Source organism: Colobus angolensis, unplaced genomic scaffold (genome assembly GCF_000951035.1).
Source record: "Colobus angolensis palliatus isolate OR3802 unplaced genomic scaffold, Cang.pa_1.0 Scaffold137, whole genome shotgun sequence".
In the NCBI taxonomy this organism is placed as follows: Eukaryota; Metazoa; Chordata; class Mammalia; order Primates; family Cercopithecidae; genus Colobus; species Colobus angolensis.
Window position 1 is genome coordinate 5,244,223 of NW_012114455.1, and position 6,281 is coordinate 5,250,503.

The 6,281-nt window shown below is 50.3% G+C and overlaps 1 long non-coding RNA gene across 1 annotated transcript; it reads right to left on the minus strand.

Annotated features, from left to right (window-relative positions):
* Window positions 1-471: 471 nt before the first annotated feature.
* LOC105506501 lies at window positions 472-5,575 on the minus strand. Its single transcript, XR_001000934.1, has 4 exons — window positions 5,312-5,575; window positions 3,606-3,842; window positions 2,624-2,786; window positions 472-798 (listed from the first exon to the last, which is right to left on the minus strand). It is a non-coding gene; the product is annotated as an uncharacterized LOC105506501 (long non-coding RNA).
* Between the last annotated feature and the right edge of the window lie 706 nt (window positions 5,576-6,281).

Consider the following 6,281-nt stretch of genomic DNA (forward strand, 5'->3'; position numbering starts at 1 on the left):
TCCCCTGTGAGGGAGGACAATGTAGTCAGCCCCTGGGGTTAACATTTGTTCCCCTCCTTTCTGTACATTGTCGACAGACACTGCCCAAAGAAGAAAGGGACACCATCCCTAGTTACAAGGAGGGACCACTCCTGCCCCTGATGGCTGTGGCTGATCCACAAGGAAGTAAACCTGGACTGGGAAAACACAAACTGTCTTGGCCTGCAACATATATCCCATTGATAAACCTACTGATAAACCCTAACATCGGTAAGACCTTTCAGGTCTGAACAGACAGGGCAGCTGCTGAGAACCTGGGGAAACTGACAATCCGATTCCTCTCTGTGATCTGAACCTTCCCTCTTCTCACTGCATCACCAGTGCAGGCCTCTTGGACTCACACAAGACCGTTTTTTAGCACAGAGTCACATCGAGGTCAACCGTCAACCCTAATGCTACAGAAACTCACCTGACTGCAAACCTCCAGGTTTCTTTTAATCTACCAAGCAATGAATTGGCACTTTTCACTGAGGAATCACTACTGGGCCCTGTAGAGCTGCTTTAAGCTCCGTGACTTAATGACTCTCCTGTTTAATGGAAGCAAAAGCCGTTTAAGTGGTCACAGCTGCCAGAAACTCTGCTAAAAGCATGAAACTTTCTGAGCAGGTTAGGCAGTAGCAGCGCTAATCTCTGAGCCCGCCATCCCTTGCCCGCCCTTATCTGAGGCTTGTTTTGACAGCACCCGGAGCTGGTCCCATGAGAAGAGCAGCAACCTCGCTCCTTTCCCTTTTCACGTCTTCTGCTGCAGCCCATGGTTTGCTGCAGGGGGGAAGGAAGAAACAATCAAGCATTGTCTTGTTGAGGACTGGTGTGTCAGGGCCTCATGGAATAAATATTATTTGCCTGGGAGGGGAACTGGCTGGAAGACAGCTCAGTGTCAGGTGTGGGCTGGGGCGGAGGGGCAGGAGGGCGGTGATGTTTGGGTTTGGTTTTATTATTAGTTTAATCTTTTTCTCTCTACTGCTATGGATTTCTTTTCCTCCTGACAGGCCATTAAGCACAAAGCTTGTGTCTTCCCCAGCCTCTGCCAGGAAGAAACAAAAGACATTTTCCAAAGGATGTGCCCTTGTGTTACTAGGGCTCCTCGTCACTCCCTGTCCAGCTGTGCGTGGCAAAGGGTGCACACTGCAGCACCCTCACAGGGTGAAAGCTCCTCTGGGAGCCCTCCGTCTGCGTCTGCAGCCCTGGCAGCTCCAGATGTCTTACCTGATGGGTTCATGGCTCTGTCATTTTGTCTCTCAGGCAAATATTGAAAGGACGGTAGGCTCCTTTGTAGGTCTGGGGAAACTGGGCACCCCGCACCCTAGTATCCCAGTCAGCCAGCACTTACTGAGTTCTTCATGTATGCAGGTCACTAATGGCTCTAGCCTGCTGCATTTCACAGTTCCTTCAACAATTTTGCCTCAAGAAAGCCGCACATCTCTCCAGAATAAAGAACTAAAGATCAGTGACTGTGAGACAGACACTTGAAGGATTGCTCCATAAAGGTCGAGCCCTCCTTATCTTAGAAGAATAAGAACATTTTCTTGTAAGGAAAACAAGATCCCTGTGGCCTTTCCACAGCCACAGAGCAGTGGAGTAGTGAAAGGGTGCCTCCACTGTGCAATCAAGAGTCTTCTTTCTGGCCAGGCATGGTTGCTCACACCTATAATCCCAACACTGTGGGAAACCAAGGCAGGAGGATCACTTGAGCCCGGCAGTTCGAGACCAGCCTGGGCAACATGGTGAGGCCCCGACTCTACAGAAAAATTTAAAAAGTACTCAGGGATGGTAGCATGCACCTGTGGTCCCAGCTACTCAGGAGGCTGAGGTGGGAGGATGGCTTGAGCCCATGAGGTAGAGGCTGCAGGTGAGCCATGTTCTCTCCACTGTATTCCAGCCTGGGCAACAGAATGAGACTCTGTCCACCCACCCTCAAAAAAAATGTTTAACCATAAACCCTTCCCCCATCCCTAAATCCATTTTGGATATAAGCCATCTACCCAATGGCTGTAATAATAGTTGTTGATGATTGAGAATGTACAGTACGTTGGGCACTTGCTAAGTGCTTTCCATATATTATCTCACCATGTGGCAAGCCTGGAGAAAGCCTGGAGAGAGTGAGGAACTGCCCAAAGTCACACAGGTCATCAGGCTTCCTGCGAATGGCACCACGGCCTTGGCTTTACAGGCATGGCACTTGAGTTCACCTTCACATGCTGGGGCTCCTGTGTTCCCAGGAGGCAGAGACTCTATCTGTGCACTTTTGTTAATTATTTTTATATACAAAATAATTCAGTCCTGTGCTCAGTGCCATGAACAATTAGGGATTTAATACACGCTTTTTGAGGGTGATAATGATCTCACCATCCCAGCCAGTGAAAGAACCATTCCCTCCCTTCTCTCAAAGAGAAACAAAGAGCCACAGCAGGCCGAGCCACCCCAGGCACACTGCAGGGTATCTGGAGATGGCACCAGCAGGTGAGTCCCGCAGACCTGGCTTTGGATCCCAGCCTGGTCACCCACGGCCTGGCCCCTGGGGTGCACCAGCTGACCTCTCCAAGGCCAAGTTTCCCCAAACATGGGAGAAAGTCACAGCACCTACCTTGTAGGGTCATTGTGAAAATGAAGTGAGAAAATGCCCACGGTGTTCCCAGCAGCCCTGCCTGGTGGAAGGTAGGTGTTCCATGTCAGTCTCCTTCCTCAGCACCCAGGCATCTTCTTCCTCTTGTAGAGCTCTCAGCACTCAAGAGCCCCTTCAGTAAGACCTGGAATGCAGTTTGTTGACCAAAGGAGTGCTGGCAGGGAGGGAGGATTCCCACTTGGGTGGCCGTATCTCCTACCTCTGCTCTTGGTCCCCCTCTGCCTTCGGGACATTCCCGCCAACACAGGCCACTGGTACCACACCCTGCTGACCAGCACGCACTGCTCTTCTTACTTACCCCAAAAGCCCAGACTTGAATATCCTGTTGTCCTCAGTGGCACGGCTGAGACCAGGCTGGACCTTTTAAACAAGATGTAACTCAAGGGGGGAATAACATGCAAGTAACTCTGAAGGTGACTGCTGCACCCTGTGGCCCACACAGAGAGGCTCTCTGCCCAGCCTCACTTGTCTGCAAAGGATATCCTCCAGCCTGTCTAGAGTCCACAAGGTCCAGGCTGGAGAGAAAGAAACCAAGGAGCCAGATGTCTCTCTCACCCACGACCTACTTTCTGAGTTCTTACTTCTATACTGAAGACAGGCCTTCTTCCCAGGGGATATCAGGAGTCAGAGTTCCTTTCAGTGGTTCTTGCCTTAATATATTAAGGAGTGTGGCCCAGCAAATAAACGTCAATTCAACAATAAACCCTGTGTCTATACATGCAATGCTCCCTGGAACAGTGGGGAAAGGGAAGAGGAGGGGAATTTGATTACAAGTGCTTTATATTTACTCTGTCTCATTAGATGCTTCCAACAGGCCTATCAGATATTTTAGGACCATCATTCCTAATTTGCAGGTGACGAAAGTTTGGCTTGGAGAGGTTAAGGGAATGACCAAGCTAAGCCCAGTTCTCCTGTCTCCCTCCCTTGAGTTCAGGATATCAACCCAGTCCCTGAATCTTCCCCAAGAACAAGCCTGGGGCCAAGGTGAGAAAGGGGCTTCCTGGACGAGCTGAGTTAAATTGGCACTGGATGCAGCCACAGGCAAGAGGACATGGTGGTTGTCTCTCTCTCTCTCTCTCTGCTAGGTTGTAGTTCAGGAGACCTGGTTCAAGCCCAGGCTTTGCCACTTGGAAGGCTGTATGGTCTGAAATCACTATTCTCAGTGCCTCAGTTTCTGCATCTGTAAAATGGTAAGGAACAAACCAATTAATATACATAAAGCCCTTGGTGCCCTTGATGCCTAGAACATGTAAGTATTTAATAAATATCAACATTTTCATTAACGTTGTTATTGTTACGTTATTCCCTTTCAAAGTCTTGCAAGAAATAAATGGGATGACAGATGTGAAAACATGTTATAAGCTGTAGAGGTAAGAAATGACCACTCATGCATGCTGAGAAGGTAACAGGAAAAAGGACTTGGCCTTAGATGATGTCATTGAACAGCCTCAAACTTTCAACAGAAAGCACAGAAATACTCCAAAAAGAGTACTCCAGTAATTTGAAAGCAGGCCACCGAGTGCAAGTTGCTGCCACAGTTCCAGGGCTGAGGCTGTTTCCAGAGAGCCCTGTAATTGCTTTCAACCTGTGCCTCACCCAAACACTATGGCCGGCGCAGGTGGACACCTTCCCTCTCTTCTCCTTCCACGCTGGGCCCCAGAAAGAAATACTCCAATAATTTACCTAGTGGTTTTCAACTTTAGGTCAGATTGTTTGTTATGTATATAACTGTTTGCATTTCACTTACTTATCCTCAGTCATCACATACCTGGGACGGAAGGAGGCTGCGCAGAGGCCCAGGAGCCCCAGCCCCGCGTGGTTATGCCTGTCCGCACTTCTGGTCTTAGTCGTGGGGTGCCTTAGTGTGAACAGAGCACACAATTAAGCTCTGTCTCCCTTTCTCAGCGAACTCAGGTGCAATCCTTCTTGACAGTCTGGAGGAACCAGGAAGGCTGGCCACCCAGTGAGGGGAAGTTGCTGCTAGCCGATTAATGGCTGAAAGCCCAATAGTACCATCACTCACTGTCTTGTAGCAAAGACTCCTTGGCTCCTGTTTAGAATGTTAGCCAAATAAGAGTCACTGAGTGCAACTTTATGGCAGCACTCAGCTGGAAACAGTGGGGCATCTAGGGGAAGTGTCCGTGCTTGGTCCCTGCCCTTACAGAGATCAGTCTGGCTGATGGAATGAGACCAATGAAATGGAAACAATGAGCAAATCATAAAAGGCAGTGCTGTCATGAAGAGTTTGATTTGATGACAGAATGCAGTTGTTAGAGTAGGGAGAGATGGCCAAAAGCTAGAGTGGGCAGGGAAAGGTTCCTGTGGGAAGAGGTTTGTTAGCAGGGCCTTTCAAGCGTGCCGGAGTTGAACTGGTGGGAGGGAGAGTGGCATTCCACGTTGGGGAAGCTACGTGAGAGAATCTAGGAGACAGAAAAGAACAAGGGCTGTTTATAGAGTAGAGGCCAAACTGGCATGACTGGAGTAGAAGGAGGGCATCCTAATTCCCAGCCTTATCCACCGCTTTGAAAGAACCAGGAAAATGAATTCCTATTGGCCATAAAACTAGTTGAAGGTGATGTAACCCGTCCTATTCAGCCTCCCACATTTATAGCTATACAGAAACAACTCTCTGAAACTCAGTCTCCTCACCCGTAAAATGGGATGGTAATATGTGTCTAGCAGAGCCAGTGAGAATTAAAAGGGATAAGATGCACTGGCTCCCAGGGCAAGTACTAGCAGACAAGGAATAGGGCAGTCCTCCCTTAACACTCCACAGAGAATAAATGTCCTCCGACTCTCCTAGGAGGCAGAGCCCAGCTCTCCTTCCAAACAGCCTTGGAGTTGCTTGGCCTCTGTACCTCTTCAGCGAAGCTGTGAGCAAAAGACAAATGCACAGTTCTCTTGTACCTGCCAAGGAGAGAGAACCAGACCCTGTGTGGGTCTCTTGCTGTTGACATTGATCCACAGTGGGTGCAGGATGGGACTGAGGCAGGCCCACCTGCCCGGAAAGCCTGCCTGTACCCTGACCCCATGGGGCCCTAACAAACACCCTCCCAGCCACAGGGGCTCTGCAGAGCTAAGCCAGCTGTCCTGTGGAGGCGGGGACCCTCCTCCTGCCCTGCCACTCTCTCTTTCTCCTGAGAGGGCAGGCAGGTGGGCATGGCCACAGGAGAACCTCCCGAAGGTGCTAACTGGCCCAGGGCAACAGATGTGGCCTGGTAGGGAGTTGCCTACCAGAGACTCAGAGAGCATGGGAGAATTGAGTGAGAGGAGGCCGTCATAGTGCACGCCGTCCTGCGCAGCCTGGCGTTAGGGAAAGCATTTGTGAGCGGAAGTGGTGATAGGTGGTTGCTAGGTTTGGAAACAAACAGCCGACGAAAACGTTTCAGAAGGAAGGAGTGTCTACTCAATCAGCCCCGAGGGACATGTCCGCACTGCCTGACCGTGCTCCTCAGCCTGGTTTCAGGCCACCGAGTCCAAGTTTCTGCCACAGTTCCAGGGCCGAGGCTGTTTCCAAAGAGCCCTGTAACTGTTTTCCACCTGTGTCCCACCCAAACACCAAGGCTGGCGCAGGCGGGCACCTTCCCTCCTCTCTCCCTCCAGGCTGGGTCCCAGAAAT